Source organism: Lissotriton helveticus, chromosome 7 (assembly GCF_964261635.1).
Source record: "Lissotriton helveticus chromosome 7, aLisHel1.1, whole genome shotgun sequence".
Classification (NCBI taxonomy): domain Eukaryota; kingdom Metazoa; phylum Chordata; class Amphibia; order Caudata; family Salamandridae; genus Lissotriton; species Lissotriton helveticus.
In genome coordinates, this window is record NC_136068.1 from 907,849,614 (window position 1) to 907,876,328 (window position 26,715).

The 26,715-nt window shown below is 46.4% G+C and overlaps 1 protein-coding gene across 3 annotated transcripts in view; it reads right to left on the reverse strand.

The window, feature by feature from the left end:
- GABRG2 (gamma-aminobutyric acid type A receptor subunit gamma2) overlaps window positions 1-26,715 on the reverse strand; it is a 561,032-nt gene that overhangs the window by 100,462 nt on the left and 433,855 nt on the right. The window lies entirely within an intron of this gene.

Sequence of the window (26,715 nt, forward strand, 5' to 3'; positions counted from 1 at the left end):
AGCCCTCAACTTCAGTTATCGACAAATTGCTTGTCTCCCATTGCCTGCTAAACTTGTGGAGAAAATGATGAATGATCAATTGGCCCAATACATTTATGAAAATAAGCTGTTGAATGAAACACAATTCAGCTTTAGGAAAGGCCACAATACAGAGACTGCACTTATCAAAGCAACAGATGAGATTAGGTTTGTGTTAGACAAAGGAGGAGCGGCCATACTTGTACTACTGGACTTATCAGCAGCAGCATTAGACGCGGTTGATCATGGCCTGCTGATCAACCGTGTCTCTACACTAGGCATTGGGAACAAGGCAAACTCAATTTTGACCTCTATTTTATCGAAACGTACCCAGCTAGTCAGCCTGGGAGCTTTCGACTCTCCTGTTTTTTTGATTCAGTGCGGAGTACTGCAGTGATCTTCTAAAGTCTGGCGTTGTTCACCATTTACATCACCAACTTAGAATGGGTGATTACATCTTTTGGAATAGCTCTCCCATCATGTGCAGATTACACCCAATTTGTGCTCTCCATTCATGAGAACTGGGACACCGTTTCGGGTAACTTCCATGATGGCATGTTGGCCATCCGCGCCTGGATGTCAAGACACTGCCTCAAATTAAATTTGTCCAAGACAGAGGTTATGGTCTTTGGAAATGTATCTCCTGTGTGGACTTTGGGATGGTGGCCGGAAAAATTGGGATTGGCCCCAATACCGGTCATGAAAGCCAAGAACCTGGGTGTCATTCTAGACGACAAACTGTCTTTTAAATATCATGATAACGCAGTGGTCTCCTCATCCTTTTATCTCCTAAAAATGGTGAAGGAACTGCTCCCTTTCATCCGGATTGTTGCCAGGAGAAAGTTATTATCCACTCTGGTTATGTTCAAAGTTGATTACTGCAACAGTCTATTGATTAATGCACAGGAAATTTTTCTTAGTAAGCGGCAGTCGGTGCAGAACGCGGCTGCTAGGATACTGTTGGGCACTCCAACATTTAAATCAAAATCTAAGGTGGTTAGACAACTTCACTGGCTGCCTATAAGAAGCAGAACAAAATTCAAAGCACTCTGCATTGCCTATAAGGCGAATCATAATATAGGGTCAGAATTTCTGAAGAATTCACTCCAGTTATACACTTCTATCAGATCCCTGTGTTCAGCAGGTGCTAATTTTCTTGTAGTCCCAAATACCTACAGAACCAATTGGGGCGACAGAAGTTTCGTAGTTGCCACAGCTAAGCTGTGAACCTCTCTTCCCTCTCATATTAGAGCCAGTCCTACTTTATTGTTATTTAGGAAACAAATAATATCATGGCTTTTCAATTATTAGGTTTTTTCATCTAGGCCATACCTTCTGGAGCACCTAGCGCTGAGACACCTATTGGTATTTGTGCACTTTATAGGTTGTTATAACATAACAGGCTTTCAAGAACCTTGAATAAAGCACTTGAACTCTGCCATCTGTGAGTCCTGCCACCTCAGTCCTGGGCCCTTGGCAGTGGGTCTGAATGTACTTCTGCCAATGCGCTATTTTCACTGAATTCAAATTGCATATCTCTTCATGTATTTTTGTCATTTTGGTAGTCTTTTTTTTTTTAATTCTGCTCTGATTTTCTAGCCTGGTGTCGAATCCTTTTTGTGTGGCCTTTTTACTTATTGTTTGAAGTGTTGCCCACATACTTTAAACATTGCCTCTAAGTTAAGCCTGACTGCTCTGAGCCAAGCTATGAGGGGGTTGAGCACAGGTTAATTTGGGGTTTACTTGTGAATAGAATTGTGGTTGCTGCTTGACCAAGACTCCGTTAACTAGAAATTTAATATCTAACAACATCGTTTCAGGAGATATCAGATTTCAGGGTTAAGTAGGGAAATTCTTGCACATTTCCTTTAAGTCCACAGCAGTCACCTACAACCAATCCGATGGATAGAAAACTGAGCTGGGAACTGAGCTGGGAACAATGCATATTCAGGTACTTTGGCATCAGGATACATCATGCAGATTGGGATTGTTAGCTAGCATTATAGTGGCAGCAAATCAATATCTTTAGATGCAAGTGGCATTTTGGTCATCTCCTCTGATGTCGATTGCTGGCCAGGTTGCCCTAACGAAGATGTTGTCATTGGCATAACTTCTTTACTCCTTCACTAATCTCCCTAAGATCATGCCTTGAAAATGTATCCAATATTGAATGTTCTTTTAGGAAAATTAATTTGGAGAACTAGCAGATGTACAGCAGCATTAAAGAAGCTGGAGCTCCCCACTGATGACTGGAGGTCTGGAAGCCCCAGATGTTGATGGTTATTATCTTGCAGGTCAGTTACAATGGCTTGCCTGTTAGAAACGGGTTCTTTAATTCCTAATGGCCAGATACTGCCCTACATTTGAATTTATTTGTGGGCGATATCCTTCTAAAGGCTACCCCAGGCTTGTTTGGACCACATGGTTTAACTGGCAGCGTTCCTGGGTCCTTTATTGGACAGCAAATCCGCACCCTACAACAATTCCATTGAAAGAGATCCCAACCACAGCAGGTTTCATTCATGTGTATGACTTTATTCATTGGGAGGAGTCTGAATACTCGTAGTTAGGCAACCTATTTTGAAAAGGAACTTCAGATAGTTATATGTTGCTTAGTGAAGACAGAGGCCTGCCAAAATGGCAGTTTTTGATGCACACTAGAATTGTGAAAGCCCTGTAATCTCACTGGGGGATCAAACAAGATGAACTGCCTTCTAAAGCACTGTCGTGTTTCCAGCATACCATGGGTGAAGGACGTAGGTTGATCAGCTGGATTTTAAAGACTTCCATGGAACTTTCCATGGTTTACATACAATTGTTAAGAAGTAAGTGGGAACTAGAGATAGGAAGAGAATTTAATGATAAAGAACATGAGAAAACATTTAATTTCTCTCAGAAGGTGTCCAAGAACTCCTGGTTTAAACATATACAATTGTTTATCATACATAGAGCATATATAAGCTTCAGTACAATCACTGGTATCCATCATAATTTCTCTGCATTATGCCCCAGCCACTGGTGTAACACAATTGGCCAGCTTTGACAGATGCATGTTGGACTGTTTAAAAGGGGAAATGCATTAGAAAAAGCCAAAACGTGCTGATCGTGTGCTAGCTGTGGCTGAGAGTGAGTTGACTCTCCGATGGAATGACCTTAACTGCCCCGCCCGCTAGGTGGAGGAGGCATGTTGTCCTTTTTTCTCCAGTAGGATGAACCTGTACTCAGTAAGAATGAACACAAGCCCCCTTAAAGTGTTAATTTATCGATGGTCAATGAAGCACAGTTCAGATCAGGTCACCCAGGCATATGTTATTACCGGTTATCATTAAGTTGATATTCTGTTTTGTACAACTTCCAATTTTTGTCATTTCCTTGCTTGTAAACATAGATGCAGGGTTGTATCTCAGGCATGTTTCATTCCACTTGCTAGGGTAGGTTTGTTTCCAGTATTTAGTTATTTTCCTTTACTTCTTGTACATTTAATACAGGATGCTGTTTTAGATACTGTCTGTGGCATTCAAATTGTTACTTTCGAACTGACCAATTAACGTATCCTCAAGTACCTCAAGCATAGTGGACTTGATAAATGTGACATTGGTTTCAGTATCTTAAAAAATAATATGGATTTTTATTTAATAACAATCTTGGCTGATAACGTTAGCAGTCTGACCTATAGTAAAGTGGTAAAAATTCATCCAGTAGACAGTAATGTGTGCTGAACCAGATGGCCAACCCCTATACAAGTGAATGATTGGGAGCTTGGCTATATATTCCAAGTGAATAACAGCCAGCCATGTGTCAACAAAATGAAGTTCAAATCTACTTAGTATTAAATTGTAGCTATGGCAATAAATATGAGGTATTGATCTCTGTACACTTGTGAATGAAGATATTACCGAAGAGGAAATAGCCATAGGCCACCTATGTATTCTGACCACGTGTAATCAGAATAGCCTGTGCATTCAAGATTCTTCTAATAGACTTGCACACAATACCAGTGAATTTGTCATTCAGAATGATGGCCTATGAATATTGACACAACAGTCTTTTTGCCAAGCCTTGTAAAGTGCATGATTGATATGCCGAGGCCAGCGTGAAGGTTTATGCTGGTTGTAACACACACTCAGCCCCAATAACTCTTCTTCGACATTCCTGGATTGCTTCTGTGGCTGTATTTTCATGCCTTTCCTAAACTTTCCAATGCTAAATATTTCAATTTTTTGAGGATGGATTAGGTGTAAGGTGTAGCTCTTGTTTGAGTTCTGGCGTTGGTGTCCAGGTGGCCAGGGAGTCCACAGCATGCAGTCATTTATTCCACTCTAGAGACACTTATGGACTCTCTCCATCACAGTACTGAACTTGCCAACCCAGCAGCATTTCCGAGCTGACAGTCTCCTCCAGATATGATCAAGGAGGACAGGTGGCTAGGAATAAGAGCAGAACTGTTGTTGTCATTGGATGGCCTACAATTATCCTGCATCCACAGCGGCAGGGATTTACTTTTTCCATCAAAAAGCCTTTCAACTCTACGGGTTCACAATTGGAAGCAATATCTGCCGCAGAGGGGGAGAAAGGAAGCGTGACTTCAGAGATCTGAGGCCACAATACCATCCAGCAGCTCTCTTGTCATCAGCCCGCTCTGACTAGCATGCAAGACCTTTGGGTATTGATTTCCCACTTTCTTCTCGCTGGGCCGCGCGTCTGATGCGGCATTCTGAAATCATGTGCTGTTTTACAGTGAAAAGTGATCTTATGTGTCAGCCTATGTCAGGTTGAGAAGTGGCAATGTTCAAGATTTACAAAGAAATCGGATTCTGCATTTATTAGTAGTAGTTTGAAGCATACATTTTGCTTGCCTACTTTTGCAGCACATTTATGCTTTAATGTATGGCTTGCTGGCAGTGTAGCCATCAGCGTTCAGATGTTTACAACCCTCACAGCTTGCATTAGCGAGTGCAATGTCTTTTTCGCACACTTCTATTAGAGGAAAGATCCTGAGGAAGGCCATGAAATGAAACTCTGCTTCCGAATCTGCCCTAAAAATGTCTCTATAGAAAGGAAGTGTTGTTATTTGGGAGGTTGTTAGTAATGTGGCCTTTTATTTCTTTCCATGACATTGTCAAGTTACCTCTTGTTTTGTATTCTAAACGCATTCTTGTGGTGGGTAGGTCCTGGTAAATTACCTCACTTGCTTGACTCTAACTTTTGCAGGAGTAAGAAATTCAACTGCCCAAGGAATACCACCAGATGAATTAATTTTAAACTAAGTTTATGCCTCAAAAGAGGTTGCAGAAGCTAAATGCTCGCATGTCCCTTTTGATCGGATTTGCATATTGCGCTGCAACCTTGTTTTAAACCCAATCTGTAGGTATTGACAGAATGTGGTTGACATTTGTTTGGCTTCTGCTTAACATTGGCAATTTCTTCAAATGAAATTCTTTATAATTCTTTCACAGATCCTTCTCTTTTCTACCAGAAAATTCCATGTGCATATTTCTTGTGCATGCTCTTCAGTTGTATGTCTTTCCACTACTTTTTAACAGAATACCCTCTGTTGTTCACTGTCATTGTAGTTTATGCTTTCTAAACTGAGAAGTCTGTAGGCGCTCCTATCTTGTTTTTAGCAGTTAATTAATTAAAATAGAAGTAATTAAGTGACTTTCCTAAACTCACACAATTTGCAGTACAAAGTTTGTAAATATGGAGGTGGTAAAAGTATATATATATATATATATATATATATATATATATATATATATATATATATATATATATATATATATATATATATATATATATATATATATATATATATATATTATTTATATAACCACTTACCTACCTCTTGTCGTATTGCAGCCTCATGGTCTTCTGTTTCTGCACTGCACAGACTCCCAGGCTCCTGTATGGCTTATCCTGAAACTGCTCTCAAGTTTGAAAGCAGCATCAGGACTGGCCTGAGTGTTGTGAATTGGCACTCCCAGGGAGACTGGGAGTCTGTGCTTTGCTGTCTCCAACCTGGCAATGCAGCTTGGGCTGTAGACTGCTCAGTGTGCATGTGTGTTAGGCCGGCCTAAGACAGCCGGCCAAAACACACATGCGCACTGACAACAGTGATGCACACCATTCCCCCTCCAGCCTCACAGCTTGTGATTGTCTGCCCCACCCCAAGATTAGTTCCTGCTGAAAAATAAAACGATAACTAACCTGTGTTATTATTGTTTTCTTTTTTGAGTTTTGGGGCTGCTGGCAGGGAGGGTGATGCTCCTCCGCCATATCGGACGAGCTGGTGGTCTCTTGTTACAAAAAACGCAAGCAGGACAGTAGGTTTAATCAGATACATATTTTATGTTACACTGCATTAATTCCCTCTTGTTATGCTATGTCAACTGTGAATCCTTCAAAAACTGCTATGCCTTGTAAAGAGCTCTGATACCCTCGAGTCTAGAAAGCTCTACCTAAAACACTCAAATAAATAAATAAATAAAACAGATTAGATGAAATGAAATTGCTAGAGGGCTTATGGAGAGATGAATGGCCAGGTTGGATCGATATATAGGGAGGAAATCTGTGTAGAAGGAGGTAATTGGGTAGAGGGGGCACCCCAAAAAATTGTATCAACGGGCACCACCAGCGCTAAAGCCGGACCTGACATTGGACACGTTGCGTAAACAAGAGAAAATAGAAAAAAAGAGAATCTTCCTTTTGTGACACAGTGACCTGGGTGTAGCATGAAACTTAGAATACTCAAAGCACAATTTTCAGGTTCATGCAAAAAAACTTCAATTATAGTATACTACAGTTTGCAAATGCACAGTAGACATTTTGAGTTCTATGCTAACTTGTGTTGTGGCTTAAGACTATATTATAATATTGCTACACAGAATGTCCTTTCATTACTAAACAACTTAAAACTAAATCGAATAAACTTGTCCGTCATTTCAGTTCGGTGACCTCAGCCCATCGCTACTCCTTTCATTTGGGTCCACCATGTTGCTTGTTTGGAAATCTCAGGCACACACCTCCCTAACTCTCTTGAATACGCTATGCTCCCGGCCATTATGAACCGATACAACCAACACATATGTGCCCTGTGAAGAAGCCCTGTGCCCAACGGTGTGGCCCGTTAGAACAGAGAGCTCTGTAAAATAAAAAAGTGGTACGAGTACGAGATTGCTTAAAACATAAGTGTTCCCTGTCCTTCCACTTGCTCACTTTTTATGGTTTTATATTTAAGAGGGTTGAGAGGCAGCAAAGTGTTTCTGTGGGACTCCAGGGCGCATAACTAGAAGGATTTACTGCGGCTCTCCTTCAGCTCAAGGAGACGCTGGCAGCTTCAAGTGCTGGAGTTTAGCCGGGAGCGCAGTGAAACAATGGGGGCGCGGACATTTTCTCAAGTGGAAATCTATTAGAGTCCATGACAGAGTTATAGGGAAGTGGAAAGAGAGAGCTCAATCTAGCCCGATGTCGTGTTTACGCAACCATCTTCTTAGGAGGAAGGATACAGAAATCTCAAGCGTGAGAAGGCACAATATATCGTCCTTTAGCTCTACATTAAAGTTATATTCCCCATGCTATTGTGCACACTACCGCCCACCCCATGTCAACACAGTGATTTATTGAGGGAATTTCACAACAGAACAATGCAGAAGGCAATCACAACGTGCGTGGCACACGTTTACTCTCCGTAAAACATATGTTTTTGCATTAATGACTGCAAGGTCAGCCCCTAGTCAGAAAGGTGTCAGAGTTATTCAGAAATTACTAACACCCACAGTGTGGCCATTCCAGGATGGCATGCAATTCTTATATATATGTATTACCAAAGACAGCTAACACTCGTTGTAGTTTTATGGTTGTTGTTACGTTTACATATCTATCTACACATTCTGTACTTACCCTGACCATTCTTTTCTATGACCAGGGTCATAAATCATCGTCATGACCCATCATAACATAGGGTGTCATACATCATTTTGTTGCTCATCATAAATCACGTCATAAATCATTAGCGTATCGTACAAGCAGTCATACATTTGCTGTTATAAATCATTCTGTCTTAGCGTCATAATTTGTTAGCCATAAATCATTTGTTGGTCATAAATCACTTGCTTGCCATATTTTCTTTGCGTATCATAGAGTTGTGAATCACCCTGACAGTGTGTACATTGTTCTGTTGGTTTCTACACCCCTTTGCATGTGGGGGGTACCCTCTCCCCGGAGTTAGGCCCCAACTCACTACTTTGCTAGTCTCTTTTGTACCCTGCTGTCTGGGGGGGCCTGGGCTGCAAGCACCATCTCCGTTTGCTACCCCCTTTTGTCATCCCAAAGTGAGTTGCCCTCCTTCTACATACCTCCCTGTCGGTGTGCTTCCATAACCAACCAAATGTAAAAGGAGGCAGTGGGATCCTGTCCCATGATTAACTTGGAGAAGCGTGCTTCCGCTGACAGGCGATCATGAGCCCAGGACCTGGTCCTTCTGCTCGTAAATGTCTATTGAATGAATTGTTCACCGCCCTTCTTGTCTCGTCCGCATCACTCAGTGTCTGGATATTTCCTATTCGCATTACTGTCCCTGCGTACTTCTTGTAGTGCTTGGCTTCGTCGCAGGAAAGCACTTGGTCCACCAGTATTGACAAGTCTGTTTCGCCAGAGATCATAAATCCTCCAGGAAAGGGGTCATGTCCCTTTCCACCCCCTTTGCCAGCTCCCTGAATCTGCTCATCCGTGCGCAGGAGAGGGCATCTGCCACCTCGTTCTCCACGCCCGGTCCATGGAGTGCTTTCAGCTCTGTTCCCTTCCAACTGTAATTGGCTGTCCCTCTGTTGATTACCTGCACCACTCCTTTGTTATCGGACCAGAGCGTCAGCTTCATGTCCCGTAGTTTTTTCTTCCAAACCGCCAGGGCAACTATGATGGGGAACCATTGCCCTGTGCACCACTTGTCCCCTAGAATTGCCCCAAAACCTGTTCTGCCTGAAGTGAATGTGAACAAGGTGATCTGCCTAGCCGTCACCCAGCCCTCTCTCCAAATTAACCAGCCATTAAAATCCGCTAGAAATGTGTCCTACATGACGAGATCGTGCTTTTCCCCTACCCCCATCCTAACATGATGGTGTTTGTGCTTGAGCCCAGCAGGTAACTACGTTAGGTGTCTGGCATAGACGCAGCCGGCTGGGATGATTTTGGGTGCAAAGTTAAGTTTACCAATAAGCTGTTCTAACTGAATGAGGGCTACCTTCTCCCTATGTGTATGTTTCTAATATTGTCCCTGAACTCTCTTACTTTCGCCTCAGGGAGTCTGGACATTCCTGCAACTGAGTCCAGCTCAATCCCTAAAAAAGTGAACCAGGTGGAGGGACCTACAGTTTTGTTTGCCACTAAGGGGACTCCCAGTTCCCCCACTTGTTCTTGAAATGCTGTCAGGGTCTCCCCACATTCTGCCAACGTTGCTAGGCCTATGAACAAAAAGTAATCTAGGTAGTGTAGTTTGACCCCAGTGGTGTGCAGGTCGTGTAATGCCCATTCCAAGAAAGTGCTAAATTGCTCAATATATGTGTAGGACACTGAGCACCCCATTGACATTGCTTTATCAAAGTAAGTTGCCCCCTCCCAATGGAAGCCGAGCAGGTGAAAGCTTACCGGATGAACCGGGAGGAGGCAGAATGTGGACTAGCTGCCGGTACTAGGTCGATGGCATAGTCAACTGTTGCATAGCCCACTGAGCATACCTCTTAGCTATTGCCGTTGTTGACGGACTCCCCCTCTGGGAAGGAGAGGTGGTGGAGGAGTCTGTACTGACCAGCTTCCTTTTTGGGACCCCACCCCCAATGGAGATATCACTAGCCCCTTTGGACCCAGTGGGAAGGGGGCCCTCCCCAGGGCTATTTCTTTGTCTAGTTTCTGCCTCACTATCTCTGGGTGCTGCAGCGCTGATTTCAAGTTGTTGACATTGCCAGTGTGCAAGAGGCCTGCACATGGTATGACAAACCCTTCTTCAAACTTTTCACTAGCAAGCTATGCCTGCACTCTTTGTTTTGGTACTTGTTTGCTAGCCGTCTGAGCTGGTGCATATTAATGGGGGATGCAGCTTGCTGGAAGTCCTCTAGACTCCCAGCTGGCCCTGTGTCAGTATTATTGCTTTCTCTTTTTCTCACTCTTCTCCCCTCGCTGCTCCTTCTTGCATCTGCACCCAGCTGCCGGGTGTCCCCTGCAGATGGAATATATGTGTTGAAACTTACAAGAGCCCCCCCAAGTGTACTCATTGGCCTTGTATTTCCGGCAAATGGCGGGCAGCCCGCTGGTGGACGGGGATTTCCGATTATGATATGTTTTGGGCTTGTAAAATTACCTACCTTTGCCTTTTTGAAAGGAACCCTGAAAGGGCTGATCGCCCTTACCTGACCATGATCTGATCTCTTTTGCAATTATCATTTCATGGATGAAACCAGACACTTCTTCCTTGTTCTATTCCATCTCAGGGTGGGTCTGCATTTTTAACCTAAAACCTTTTATCATATTCTAATCATGCCTCCACTGGGAACTGGCTTTGTGCCCCGTGGATATTGGCCTCATACAGGCAAAGATCTGCTGCTTTCTGTGGGAATTTCTCAATGATAATGCAGGCCATAATTCTGAAAGCATCCAACCAATTATCAAAGGTCCTTTCCTTCCTCTCCTTTCTCTTTTCTCTCCTGTACTCATCCTTCATATCGCACACTGTTAAGCCTAGCCTATCCATTTGTATCTCAAACAATGAGAAAATATCTATGAACTCCTTTCTACATATCCTCTCCTTCACTGTTAAAGGGATGAAGCTCACTAACCCACTGGCCCTCGTCATCAAGGATGCGGGGCCTGAAGATGGCCTAGTGTACGCCTTCGGGGGTTGGCCTGGTGTATCTTGGTTGCTCATTCTGTTTGCACTACCCCATGCCTCTATTGGGGATGCCGACCCCCCTTCTGCTTCCTGTGCCCGGGTTCCGGCATTAGTTGTCCCAGCTGGCTGGTTCTGCAAACATTTCTGTTGTGCATTGCCTGGGTAAATAAGATGCCATGGCAGCCCTGACAACACCCCCCCCCCAGCAGTGGAGTGCCTGCCACCCCAAGCCCCTGTGCTCCCAGGCCCTTAACTAACAATGGAACAAATTACTTCAAGCATTCCAGTACTATCACGCCAATATGCTCACCACTGTTGTGTTGTCATTTCTTCTTCGCCCTGCCCTGCCGCTGCTGGGATGGCTATAGGCGGCAGGTCATCTTCCTTGGCGCCCCTCTTGGCTGAAGGCTTCCTCAGCACTTTTGCTGGGGCCCTTTGCCTTTTCCGGGGTGCTGGACTACTCCTGGACTCCGATGGCTGACTGGCCTCTTTCTCAGCTTCCTCCTATCTCCACTGGTTGGTCCCTTCCGTTGCGGTTCGCCACCTTGACGAATCATGGCATGGTCTTTGTATGCACCAAACCTGGTGGAAAGGCTGTTATCCTTGTAATGTGGCAGGGTGATGCTGACCTTTGCTGGCGCCAAACTTGCCCAACCTTTATACCCTGGGAATTGCTCTTTAAAATTAACAATCAAGGTGGAGTTCCAAGGGCCAGATGTATCAAGAATTGCTCTTGCGAATCTTAAATAACAAATTTTACCGAATCGCTCTTTTTTAGAATTGCATAATTTAATGTATGTAGGATTTGCAAACAAATTGCAAATCCTACATATTCCTTAATAGAAAATTGCAAATTGCTATTTTCTATTAAGGAATACCTTCCCATTCATTCCCATGAGCCTAGAGGCCCATTTGAATGAATAAGATTGCATTCGCAATTTCCAAGTACCAAATAGGTACTCGCAAAATGCGCATGCAATTTCAAGGGTGACAAAAGGGCACCCTGTTGCACCCCTGAAATATGCATGTGTGCACCTGTGGCGCACATACATTCCCAAAGGGCCACCAGCTGATTGATGGCTTTAGAAGCCATCACAGCACTGAGTCAGCGTTAACAGCGGTTTTTGATAACATTCGGGTACAGGTTGATGCAGGGCATACTACCTTGCTGGTTCTTCTTGACCTCACCGCAGCTTTTGATACCCTGTCTCCTTTGAGGCTGGTGAAGCGCCTCAAGAAGATAGGGATTGGGGGAATGGCCCTTGAGCTTATTGCCTCCTTCCTTAGTGAACGGGCACAGATAGTGAAAATGGGCCAATATTACTCAGCTTCTAGCCCGTTGATATGTGGAGTTCCGCAGGGCTCCTCCTTAAGCCCAACACTTTTTTATATCTACGTTGCCCCATTGGCCAAGGTCGTGAGATCCTTTGGATTTGAGGTACTGTCTTACGCTGACGACACTCAAATCATGGTATCCATTACTAACAGCATTAGGGAATCTGTTGCAGATTTCAAAAATTGCATGAAGGCAGTCTCATCCTGGATGGTGAAAAACTGCCTCAAATTGAATGGGGAAAAGACCGAGATCCTGAGTTTTGGCAAACAACGTGACATCTGGTCGAATGATTGGTGGCCTGATACTCTGGGCAGCTGCCCATCCCCTGTACCTCATGGGAAGAATCTAGGGGTTATAGTGGACACTTCTCTGTCTCTTAACCTTCAGATAAGCAGAACACTGTCCACCTGTTTTGGATTAATCAGGCTTTTTAGGAAATTCTCCCAGTTCCTCTCATTTGCATCAAGAAAGCAGGCAGTGATTGCATTGATAATGTCCAGACTTGATTATTGTAATGCCCTCTATCTGGGCATTAACAAAGGTCTGCTGTGACGGCTACAATTAGTACAGAATGCTGCAGCGAGGTTGGTGATGGATTTGCCAAAATACCACTCAGTTTGGGCCTCCCTCACTTCGCTGCACTGGCTACTTCTGGATCGAAGAATTCTCTTTAAGACTCTATGCCTGACCCATAATGTCTACTACGGCCTAGGCCCTGAGGCCATTAGAGCAATGTTCTAGCGCTATACCCCTACCAAGCATCTCAGGTCTGCCCGCAAGAATTTGCTGGTGGTTCACAGGTATAAAAAGGTAAGATGGGGAGGCAGGGCTATTTCCACTGCTGCTGCTAGGTTGTGGAACTCTCTCCCTGATGATCTATCTGGTCTCGGGTCACATTCTCTGTTACGTAAATCCTTGAAAACTTGGCTTTTTACACAGACCTCAGTATAAGCATTTTATTCGGTTGTGCATCAGTCCTCTGTAGAGCCTTGATGCCCTTGGGCTAAGTAAGCGCTTTATAAATGTAATATTCATTCATTCTCTCGCATGCCACTTAGAAAAATGCTAAAAAGTGCATTTTTAAAGGAATTTGCAGGTTACCACCAACTAAAAGTTGCGATTCCTTAAAGCCAGGTCGCAATTTTTTCTTGATTCCTGCATCGCATTTAAGGAATCGCAAATTATGATTCCCTAAACGCCTAAAGAATTGCGATTACCTATTTAGCGAATGCCTTTTGAGATGAAACATCCCAAAAGGCTTTTTCCCGTTCCCAAATGGGCCGATTCTGCGAATCGTCTTCTTTACGAACAGGAAAACACTTGATACATCTGGCCCCAAGACCTCGCAGGACTCAGGTGCGTGCCTTCGCTGCCCCTGGTGCCTCCGCCGCCTCTGCTGGCGCTGTTCCTCACGCTTCCCGCGTGCAACGCTGCAGCCCCTACCGACTCCCACGCATCTCGCGTGTGCCGACCTGCCGTTCCTCACGCATCTCGCGTGCAACGCTGTTTTGGGCCCCGCAGGACCCTGGGAATCCACCCCTGCACATTCCAGTGCCCATAGCCCTCTGGTGACCCAGCCAGCCCAGCCGACGACCCCTTCCACCTCTGCCACTGGCCGCAGCCGCTGTGCCCCCGCTTGAGCCCTTTGCTGTCACGGGCACGCCACCTTCGCAGGCGGCTTGTTGGAAGAAATGGGTGGAATGCCTGGAGAACTACTTCGTGGCGGCGGACGTCGCAGTTGAGCGGAGGCGCGCGATGCTATTACACCTGGGAGGTGAAGCAATCCACGACATTTCGAAGGACGTAGCGGAAGGTGGCCCACCCCGGAACTACGCCACGCTACGCCACGCCATCACAGAGTACTTCGAACCATTCGCCAGTGCGGACTATGAACGATTCCTGATCCGACAAGCCCGCCAACTCCCCGAAGAGTCAGTGGATGTCTTCTATGCGAGACTAAAGACACGTGCACCCTCCCGGATGTCGACGACGAAATCCGCGCCCAGTTCATTCAAGGCTGCGCTTCCTCGAAACTGCGGGAACGAGTCCTGGAAACAGATAACATGTCCATGCGCGACATCCTGGTGTGGGGGCGATCCAAAGAACTATCGAAAGCCAGAGCTGCGCACATGGAGCCGAAACCCGCAGTCGCAGTCAAAGTGGAGCCTGTGTGTGCCATCAAAACCAATGCCACCGAGACACGCTCGAGACAACCACGACGGGGGAGGCCAGGCCCTACTACTTCCTCTCACGAGCGCGCCTGTGCATGGTGCGGAGGGGCAACACCTCACAATGGAGCATGTCCAGCACATGGAAAAATCTGCAGCGCCTGTGGAAAGGCCAACCATTTCGCAAGTGTATGCCTATCAACACAGAGGAAAAAGCAGGGTGGCCCACCCAGGAGAGTGAGACAGCTCAAACCACTGCACAACACATCCACCAGCAGCGACATGGACGATGATGACGCCGACGTAGCATGCGTCCAGGTTGTGCGAATACTCAACACCCTGGCAGCAACACCCTCCGCAGAACCCATGTGCACAGTCAACGTGCAAGATCAAGCTGTAGCGGCCCTGATTGTTACCGGAGCAACGATCAATCTCATGGCGGCCAGCGTGTACCGAACCTTAGACACTCCACCAGTGCTCCATCCAATCCGAGTCCAAGTATACGCCTACGGCACCAGTCGGCCCCTACGCCTGTGCGGAGTCTTCCGAACATCACTTTCGCACGATTCTGCTCGCCTGCACACCAAGGTCTATGTGTCGCAAGAAGGATCCGGATTCCTACTCGGATGCTGAACAGCTCAAGACCTAGGACTCATACACTTTGCGCTCACCGTCCAGGCCCATAGCCTCGACCATCTTGTGCTTGAACACACCTCACTGTTTGAAGGGATTGGCTGTTTGAGAGGGCCTGCCATCCGTCTCCACATAGACCAATCAGTCGCCCCAGTGTCTCTCCGGCACCGACACATCGCATTTCACCTACGACCCAAGGTGGAGGCAGAGCTGCGGGTACTCGAAAGAGCTGGAATCATCGAACGGGTGAGCGGGCCCACCCCATGGGTGTCACCCATCGTGGTAGCCAAGAAACCAAAGCAACCTGACGCAGTGCGGATTTGCGTTGACATGCACATCCCCAACCTTGCTATTAAGCGTGAGCGCCACCTGACGCCAACCATAGACGATATCATTGGAGAGCTATCAGGCTCAAAGTGGTTTTCTAAGATGGACCTGAGATCAGGATACCACCAAATTCCATTACACCCAGACTCACGCCCGATCACTACGTTCTCCACCCACGCAGGCCTGTGGAGGTATACCCGGCTCAACTTCGGGATATCGAGCGCCGCAGAGGTGTTTCAGAACATTATTCAGAATGTCCTGCAAGGGTTGGACGGGGTGTTGAATGTAAGCGACGACATCCTGGTCCACGCCCCGACGCTGGATGAACACATCCGGCGACTCCAAGCTGTCTTTACTAGACTACAAGAGCGAGGTCTAACCCTCCACAGGGAAAAGTGTGAGTTCTTATGAAAAGACATCAGCTTCTTTGGCTAAAAATTTTCGGACCAAGGAGTAGGAACGGACCCTGACAAGGTCAAAGACATCCACGAAGCTCCCGCCCCAACCTCTGTGACTGCTGTCCGCAGTTTTTTTGGGATGGTCACATACTGCGGGAGGTTCATCAAGGATCTGTCGGACCTCACCGGCCCCCTCCGTGACCTCACTAAATCTACAGCCACTTGGGAGTGGGGGCCCGAACAGCAAGAATCCTTCCAGAAAACCAAATCAGCACTCTCTGCGGACACGACCCTGGCCTACTTCGACCCTCGCAACGAATCACAGCTCGTGGTGGATGCAAGCCCGACCGGTCTGGGAGCCGTCCTGGCTCAACAACAAGCATGCGGAGAATGGGCACCAGTGGCGTATGCGAGTAGGACCCTCACGGCAACAGAGCAACGATACTCGCAGATCGAGAAGGAGGCCATAGCCATCTTGTGGGGGTGCCGGCATTTTCACATCTATCTGTACGGACACCCGTTCGTTGTCATTACAGACCACAAACCCCTTGTCCCACTCTTCAAAGGCTCATCTTCACGCCCCCCCCCTCGCATCGAGAAGTGGGTGCTCCTACTACAAGAATTCCACTTCTCCGTGGAATACCGGCCCGGCACCTGAAACCCGGCCGACTATCTGTCGAGGCACGCCCGCCCGGTCACTGAAGTGGAAGCTGCTGAAGCCGATGCCACTGAAGAATACGTTAGGATGATTGTGGAAAGATCAAGACCCCTGCCGATCTCCTTAGAAGACGTGACGCAAGCCACCAAAGACGACGACTGCTTACAGATCGCCATCCAGGCCATCAAGTCAGGAAACTGGAAGCCACTCCAGAGTCCAGCATCCTTCCGTACCCTGAGCGCTCAAGCGACCCTGAGAGCACTCCACCAAGTCCGAGGCGAGCTGTCCATCTCTCCGGAAGGATGTCTCCTAAGAGGCCCTCGCCTGGTGCTGCCTGACAAACTTACACAGCAAGCTGCCCTCCTGGCCCACGGCGCACACCAGGGCATTGTAAAATCCAAAAACCGACTTCGGAGCAAGCTCTGGTTCCCCAGGCTCGACAAGATAGTGGAAGAAGTCGTCCAGCGATGCCCTGTGTGCCAAGCAACCAGCCTACCCAACCCTCCCGCGCCCGTGATCACAGAGGAGGGGCCGACATCCCCATGGGTGCGCGCTAGCACTGATTTTGGCAGCCTTCCCGGTGGGAAATACATGTTTGTGGTAGTGGATGACTTTTCAAGATACCCCGAAATCGAGATCCTGCCCTCCACCGCAGCCTCTGAGGTGATCCCCAAGCTAGAAAAGATTATCGCTACACATGGCCTCATAGAAGAACTACGCACAGACAATGGGCCCCCTTTTAATGGCTGCGAGCTAGCGGAATACCTACAATCACACCGCATCAAACATCGGAAAATAACTCCAAGATGGCCTCAAGCCAACGGGGAAGTTGAGAGGCTGATGAGGACTTTGAACAAGACTGTCCAAATCGCAATGACAGATGGCCAAAACTTAGAGTTAGCCCTGTACCAATTCCTACGAGAATACAGACTGACACCCCACTGTACCACGGGGGTCCCTCCAAACCGTCTATGCTTCAATAGGGCTGTCATAGACTCTATCCCACACCATCCCCTGTGGGCATCATCCCCAGCTCCTTGCAACCGATCCGCGGAACAGCGAACAAAGTCCAACAGAGAAGCGTCCCGGAGAAGGAGAGCTGCAGACAGCCCCATCCAAGTGGGCGACCGAGTGCTCGTGAAAGACCGCCATCCAGGCGGGAAGTTCTGCCTCCCGTTCGAGCTGGACCCCTGGACTGTCATCAACGTTAATGGCACCATGATCATGGCGGCAAGAGGTAGAGAGAGAGTTACAAGAAACGTATCATTCTTCAAGAAAATCGTAGGTGGAGAGAGTGACGAGTTCCCCGACGCCTCAGAGTGGTTCTCAGAACCGACCCAAGGCCCTCGAGGGCCAGCGGATGAAGATAGCCCTAGCGAGGAAGAGGAACGCACGAGAACAGATTCAGCCCCTCTGGCCCAAAATGGACTGGAATCACCGGCAGCCCAAAGCCACCCAGAAGCAACAGGGACAAATAGCTCCGATGAACTAGTTCCAACTCCATCAGGGGAGTGCAGCCAAAGCAGGTACGATCTGCGCCCCTGCCCAAAACCATCCCAGAGATACCGAGACTTTGTGGCCCGATGCAGATGGTGAAAGAGTTTGAGCGGTACTCCCAGCTACAGAAAAGTAAGACTGTTCCTTCTGTACCCCTGCAGTTTCCAGAGACTGTTTAATGTTTTGATAGTCACGTTATGTTAATTTTGATGTTTTCACTTCAGGGTAAAGGAGGAATGTAATGTTGCGATGTTTAGGCGCACCATTGTGGCCCTCAGCCAGCATAGCCTTGGGGCTCCGCCCCCCCCACGAGCATGGGACAGTTAGTTCAGCCCGACGTTAGTATGGAGGGCACGTTGCAAAGTGAATAAATAGCCCGGGGCCCTGGGCGTGGCAGGCATAGTACTGACCACTACAGCAGTCCATGTGTGGTCTCCAATTATTATCACCAGGCCCTGAGCAGAACATTACAGGGTCCAGTCCGGACACGCTGGAACCTCACGAGGGAGGCGATGATGCCACAGCTGCCGGGCGTGCGCACAAGTGACCGGTAAGTCTCCCACGATCGTTCTTGCAGGATCTTCGGTGCCACTCCCCAGCTCGACGATGCAGTGGTGAGCTGCAGTATAGGGAACGACGCCTTGTATCCCCCTTTTTCCTTTTGCTGCCAATCTCGGGGTGTGCATCCAGATTTGGGGGTTCAAACATCACCTGGCCCTCCCCCATTGGCCAGGTGATCCAGCGCCTCTCTGGCGTGAGTTTGCTGTGTGGGAAGCGCCGCCTCAGCCTCGGGGTGCTTCCAGGCAGTAAAAACCAGCTCCGTACAGGGCTCTGGAATCCGTTATGGCGCTGGCCCTCGAGGCCCCCTTTAGGGGCGGCCTCTTCACAGACGTCTTTTAGCCAGGTCGGGTTGGTGTTTATGTTTATTGCGAAGATGACAGAAAATACCTACGAGGGTGGAATAATACCAAAAGTAATGATATAAAGAGCAAAAACATAAAAAGAAGAAAGAAAATAAACACTCACCGTATTTGGCTATAGAACAAAAACTATTACCATAACTTGCGATAGAATAGAAAATCACTACTTTTTATTGTCTACACACCACAGTAGATCCCTGCAGCCATTAATTCTCATTTCACCAACAATCAAAGCAAAAGCAGTGTGCCGGAATTTATAGTTTCTGTTCACGGCCATCTATGACCTAATAATGTAAGTGCTGTGGGACGCTCAGAATGAGAATCCGGGGGTGTATGCAAGCTTTATGTGGTGAAACAGATTTCCAGAACAGAAGGAGCGAAAAGGGTGACGGGTTAATTGGGAGTGTGATTCTAGCCATTTCATGGAGAGGAAACTTCTGATGGTTTGCCAGGAATACGTTCAAGATTCATTTCATTCTACAAGACTCACTTTCTGCAGAATTTCACTGGTTCTAGTGGCAGGTCCCAATCTGTTAATTGTCAGGCTGGCTGGCTCTTTATTAGATGTAGGTTTATTTATAATTATAATTTCTTTTTTGGGGGGGGGATACTCTACGTTTTGTGGTAGAGTGTCTTTATATACAACGATATCTGCCATTGTCAATGCCTCTTTGATGGCTTTTGGAATGTATAACGTGAAAAAATTGCCTGATTGTGGATGCTCCGTAGCTCCCTTCATGGCGATGAACTAGATTTGGAGAGTTCAACCTTGGCTTATTTTTGGTAGTACGGCCTGAGCAGTTACACAAGTCATCCTTCAACAAAAGTGCACATTGATGTTGTCCTTATCAAAGAAACTAGTATGACACTACATTGAGAAATAATCCGAAATGAAACATTAACCAACTTCTTCTTCAGTGTTTCCCTGGCTGCTGGTTTCTGTCTATGTAATATCTCATTTAATTCTATAGAATTCTTCTGGTTCAATTTTTGTCTTTTTAATTAAGATCGTGTGTACAGTTATGCTATTTTTTTCCAAAATCTGCATTATTGTTCTGCTACTTCTTGCTCATTTACCACATGTATTTCCTCTGAGGAGTTCTCAAACACTAGTTGCAAATTCCACACAGAAACAATTTCCCCTTTTCTGGGTCAAATAATTTGGGCCTTGTGGGAGTTCAGTCAGTGGAGCCTCTCTACCCTTAAGCTTGAAATAGGGCACACATGATAAACCAAATGTTTCTACCAATAACCATTTTTAAGTTGGAACGTACTGTACCGTAGCACCACAAATGGCAAACATGATGAAGGAGGTCTGAGTAAAACAACTTCTGGGAAGCCGAACACATGATTGATATCAATACCAAGAAATATGACCTAAAGTTGTGTGAAAAAATATCCTTGTGTCCGATGGCCTCACCACCAATGTAGCAGAGACAGTAGCCTGGTGAGTCCTGCGTGCTGTGTTTCTAAAAACATACCAGCAGACCCTGTGACACAGCTGCTTATGGCTTTGCAGCTCTCATTGAGACAGGTGCGGTGTAACAGCACTGAGAGTGTTAGGGTACAACAGGTGTATCCAATGAATAGCTCTTGAGGTACTGGTAGCTCTACAGCTACATGCAAATAGCTCTCTTATGTGCAGCCCAACCGACTACATTAGAGGCTATTGCTCGGATGAAAGATCATTGGTATATCAAAATTGAAAGGTGTGTATTCAAGATGAAAATAAGTGTATTTTCAGAACTCAGAAAATGCTGTTTGGAGAAAAATGGTTGAATATCCAAAATGTATCTCCATTCAAATTTGATAAAAACCTTTCTTGCATTCCTTCTGAGCAAGCCTGGGCAGAGTTTGTGGAGTTCTGCTATGTGGAACTTCGCAAAGTGCAAATAAAACGCTGCTGCGCTACACGGAGCTCCGCAAGCGGCGGAGTGCATTGAATAAATGCGGTTCACTGTGATTTTCAGTGCCAGCTGCTTGTCTGCACTTTGCAAGCATTCCGAACGGCACCATGCACAGCGCAAGTGGGCGCTGCTTCCTCTCTGCTGCTCGAGGAGATTTTTATTCAAGCGGCAGCTTTCTCAATGTGAATGGAGAGTTTGTCAACGTGAGCGGTCGCGAACATACGCGACCACTCGCAATGAGAAATCTGACCGCCTGCGTTAAGAAATCTCGCTGAGAGGTTGATTTTTCTCACTCGCTCTCACCAACTTGATGTTGCCGATTGCGAACGAGAAAAAAATATCACCGGGAGGTCGATTTTCCTCGCTTGCGCTCACCAACTTGAGATTGACGAACATGAGCGAGGGACAAAACTCTACGAGCTCCGCCCAGACTTACTGAGAACCCTGCATGATGCACTGGGGTAATCACTTCTGGCAGTCTTGCATGGGGTAGACACTAATCTAATGTTGTCTAATGTTGTCACTACACCGCGCTAATAACACTAGTGGTTTGGCATGATTTTCATTGAACATAAGTAATTCTTATTACAGAAAATGTTGAAAATCCCTGGGTGCTAAGAACAGTAGTGCTAAGTGGTAAAGCAAGATGCAACCCCGTATTAATATGTGAGCCCATTAATGCACGTTACTATGAGGGACCATTAATATGTGGCTAATAATGCTCATGGCTGTCTATGGCCAATAATGGGTAGGGTGATCGTATCTTCCTTCTGGGTGGGGACATTAATACTAGAAAACTGTGTGAGGCAAATAATGCATGTTATTGTCGGGGCCAATGAATGTGGAGCTACTAATGTCCATTACTTTGCTTGATCATCAATGCTGATTCAGAAGTACATAAAGCAATTTAATTGAGTGGGCCATTATTGCAAACTATGACTGGGGATTGATGCATGTACTATGGACCATTACTGAGTCCACTGTCTGGGACAACGAAGACTATTATTGCCTGAACCAGTGACGCATTTTATTACCAGAGTGAACAGACACATTACTTTCTGGGAAGCTTATTGCTCATTATTGAATGGGCCATTGATGAATATAGTGTCAGGGGCCATTTAAGCCAATTGCTGTATGTGACAATTGATGCACAGTTCCTCTGTGGCCATTAATCCTTATACTGACCTAGGCCTTTCTTACATATTAACTTCTGTGATCATGGATTGATATCCTGCCAAGTGCCACTAATGAATACAGAACCCAGAGGGTCCTCCTCCCCCCATTCCGCTTGGAAGCCACCAAGATCATCTGCGGCGTGCCCCAAGGATCATCTCTCAGCCCCACCCTGTTCAAAGTCTGCATGGCTCCACTCGCCAACATTGTCCACTTGCATAATCTCAACATCGTCTCCTACACCGACAACACCCAGCTGATCCTCTCACTCACCAAGGACCCCGCCACCACCAAACCGAACCTCCGCAAAGGACTAAAGACCGCCGCCGACTGGATGGAGAACAGTCGCCTAAAACTGAACTTAGACAAGATGGAGGTCCTCATACCCGGCTCCTCCCCATCCACCTGGGACGACTCCAGGTGGCCGGCCGTACTGGAAACCGCTCCGATGCCCACCGACTACGCACGCAACCTGGTTTTCATCCAGGACTCCTGACTCTTAATGACCCAACAAGTCAACGCCGTCTCCTCCTCACGCTTCAACACCCTCTGCATGCTTCACAAGAGATACAGATGGATCCCCAGCGATACCAGAAAGACGGTCACCCACGCCCTCGTCAGCAGCAGTCTGGACTACGGCAACACCCTCTATGCTGGAACCACGGCCAAACTCTTGAAAAGAATGCAACATATACAGAATGCCTCCGCATGCCTCGTCCTTAGCATCCCCTGCCACTCCCACATCACTGCCCACCTGAAGGACCTGCACTGGCTCTCCGTCAACAAGAGGATCACCTTCAAGCTCCTCCCTCACGCTCACAAATCACTCCACAATGCTGGACCGGCATACCTCAACAAGCGTCTCACCTTCTACACCCCAAAATGCAAGCTTTGCTCCGCCGACCTCCCCCTCGCCACCGTCCCAAGCATGCACAAAACGACCACCGGTGGCAGATCCTTCCCCTACCTCGCCACCAAGATTTGGAACACCCTCCCCGCCCACCCATGTCAGACCCAGGACCTGCTGACCTTCAGGAAACACCTCAAGACCCGGCTGTTCGAGCAGTAGCTGCCAACCCCTCCCCTTCAGCACCTTGAGACCCTCACAGGTGAGTAGTGCGCTATACAAATGATTGATTGATTGATTAATTGATTGAATATGATGCATGGCACCATTGTGTCTGTGATGTATCTATATACTCTTTAAGGCATTTGATGCTTATGCTATCTGAGAACATTATTACGCCTGCATCCACTGCATCCATAGAGATAATATCAAGGTAAAAATATGCCATATTGTATAGATGCTGCATAGTTTCCTTTGAATATGTCTGAAAGTACGTCCCAAAGATTCATGGCATACTTACCATTTGTATGCCAGTTATCGCTCAAAAACAGTTCAGACCAATTGCGTTGTAAAGGCTTTTTGGGCTATGACTGTAACCAGGTTTAATTATGCTGGAGATTCTGGTTGTTCCTGTTATGTTTCTTATTTATATATAGTCATTTGGCATTTTACTCTGTACCTCATTTCTATTGGGATTTCAATTTGTGCTGTTATACTTCACTTTTTTCTTGCCGAAATTTCTTGAAGTAAAATTTGTCATAATATTGCAGAGAAAATACTGCCCGTTCCAAGCTTTGTGGATTGGAATGAGTGAAAATATGACATTGTCAGTTTAACGCCCAATCGTATGGATGGAACTCATAAGTAGGTAATGTCACACCTAATAAACACAAACACTTCAAGTGGAGGTGTTTACTGAGTGCAATATTTTCACCTCACATACAAGGAAATCTGATGTATTTACAGTGTGCATAATTTCTATGGTTGTTATAAAAAGATATGTCCATTTCTGTGTAAGTTCCAAGAGTACCAAAACAAACATTTCATAGCCATGGTAAACACCCCAACCTGCCTACCCAAGAGGGGGAGCAGAAACAGCACTAGGCTGCCGGAAAAAAGTAAAAATATTTTGGTGAGGTCTCATCCATTTTCGCATTGGACTGCAGACTCATTCCTGGGCTCCAGACAGTCCCTCTGTCTAATTTGGAAAGCAGATTGGAAGGTTCATATCCAATCTTCCTGCTCAATATAGGGCACACAGCACACTACAAAAGCTGGAATTGGTGCCTAAAAATGGAAGGTGTGATGTGCATTACCAACCTGGTTTCCTCCTGGTCAAAAGTTTTCAGAAAAACCTAGGGTTGGTATGTGTCCTGGAGTGCCGGCCGACGAGAGGACCAATTTCCACAGGTACCAACATATCATGACAAAATGTAAGTCTAAAGTAGAATTATTTACGTTTGTGTAGTGTATTCCTGGGCATTTTGTGTTTGATAGGCCAAACTACACAAGTAGGGAACTATTTTGAGCGAAGTGTGGGAACACCTGTTTAGAGGACTTTTATCAATCATCATACATGTTGGAATGATCCCTCATAGAAATGTCCAGATATTTTGTGCTTTCACCCAACATTTAATATTTACTGTGCTTTCTGGGCAGCAATGCTTAGCAGGTTCCTAGCAAGTTACACCACTCTGAAATTAGCCGGGTGTCTAATTTTAAAAATATCTTTGATGAATAGGTCTTCCTGGATGCCAGTTCACCCTGGGCCCAAATACCACAGCTACCCATATCTCCAGAATGATTATAATTTAATGCAAAAATATAGATGTTTCCTCAGTGTATGCAGAAGCCTTTCATGTGGTGTGCAATAGGCCAACGGCACATCTGGGGAACCATTTTTATTGGGAGAAGTCTGAGGTTTCAGTGTTTGTAGGGCTTTTTTTGATCCCTTCAAATTCTGAAATGTCCCCTCACAGAGGTGTGATGAAAGTCTGTGCTTTTACCTAAAGTGTGAAGACTACAGGCCATTCTGAGTATAAAATGAAGTAGGATACATACAAGCCACAACAACTTGGACTTCATCAAATATGTAGTTTCCAGTAATGCGGTGGGTTGGTAGGTTTCGCTGGCTGACCTCCACAGAATTATTGAAACTGAAAGCAAAAATGTTGATGTCTCCATGTTGCACTTTTTGACCTTGCCTTTCCTGGACAATTGGCTCACCCACATAAGTGTGGTACTATTTTTATTGGGAGAAGGGTCAAAGATGGATGGTAGGGTGAATACCCTCAGATTTCAGCACTGACCCTCATAGAAATGTAAGGAAAATCTGTTTGTTTAGTCAGAAGTAGGAAAAATGAGCGTGAACGACAAAACTCCCCAGTTTTCAGAAATGTTTTGGATTGGTAGGTTTTTTGAGTGTCTGACAAACCTGCAAAGAAATACTGCAGCTTCCTACATGCCTAAATTAACTAAAATCCAAAGAAGAAAGTTGAGACACATTCACAATGTCCTTAAAGCCTTTCCCATCTTGGACTGTAGGCCTACACAGTCCAACGTGATAAAGTTTCAATCAGGATTAGAGTGTGCACACTGAGGGGCCAATTTCGATCTGGGTCGGAAAGCTCTCCGACCGAGCCAGATCCGGAGATTTTTCCAACCGAGCCGGACTCCTACAGTCCGACCGAGCGAGTACAATGCGGCTGCATGCTGCCGGACTCGGTTCGGTTGGACTCCCATAGAAGTATATGGGAGCCGGTCGTGTTCCGCGTACATGAGCTCCCGTTGGCTGAATGGGTACCTCTTGCACAAGGGCGCCCCCCCACAGTGGGTATGCATCGGTGCCATCCGCACCGTACATGCCTGTGTTGGGGTGACCCTCGGGGCTCCCCCTGTGTCCGAGACGTAAGGCTGTGGGTGATGGGGGGGGTCTGACGCGGACTCCCAAATGCAGCTTCCCGATCGTTTTGCGAGCCAGAAACTTCGACTCGATCCGGCTGTCCGACGCATATCTCGTACTGGCTCGGTCAAAATTCGCCTCCATGGCACGGTTTGCTTAAGGACAAGGCATACGGAGTGGTTCGGACTCGCAAACGATTCAGTCGGTTATTTTGAGTTTCTCGCATCGTACTTGCTTGCTTGTACAGCTGTATGAGTCGGACAGAGAACACACGAACGGCTTGTACTTTTTATGGCTGGATAGCGTTCGGGGACCTTCAGAGCGAGATCGAAATCGGCCCGAGTGGTAGGGCCTTTGTCAATACCTGTAGATTGTGGAACATTCCCTCATAGAAATGTGAGGAAATTCTGTGATTTGAGTTAAAGCTTTATGTTTGCAGAGAGTTGTGTACCATTGGACAGGGGAGATTCTCCTCATTCCAAAGATACCTCTACCATCTCTCTACGTGCTCAGGGGCTGAGATAGCCCCCTGAAAACGTAGAAAGTATAACTGAAATGAGCTAATGGCTCATTTCAGTTTCGGTTTCTGTGAAATGATGTCAGCGCGACGTGCGTGCTGATCGTCAATACACAGAAACTGGGGGTAGGGGGACCTCGGGAGCTGTGTAAGCTCTTCCCCACCTCCGGAGGTCACTGGGGAGAAATAGAAATCCCTCTGATGTCTCATGATGGAATGGTTCCGTCTTAAGCATAGAGGCACCGATGCTCATGATGGAACCATTCCGTCATGTGCATCGAAAGGGTTAAAAACTGTTGTTGTTTCTAGGAGCTGGGAGTACAACATTTATTTATACAGAAAATCTTTTGACTCTACCATTTTCAGGAGAACAGCACACTCCCATTAAAAACACACACACACATTTTTCCAGATATTAGCAATTATCTCAGTTCCCTAAGAAGGAAACCCCACATCCTGGGCACCTTTAGAATTTTCAACAGGTCATCAAAAAGGACCAGATTTGTTCTGAATATCTTTTGTGGGAAGAAAGGCT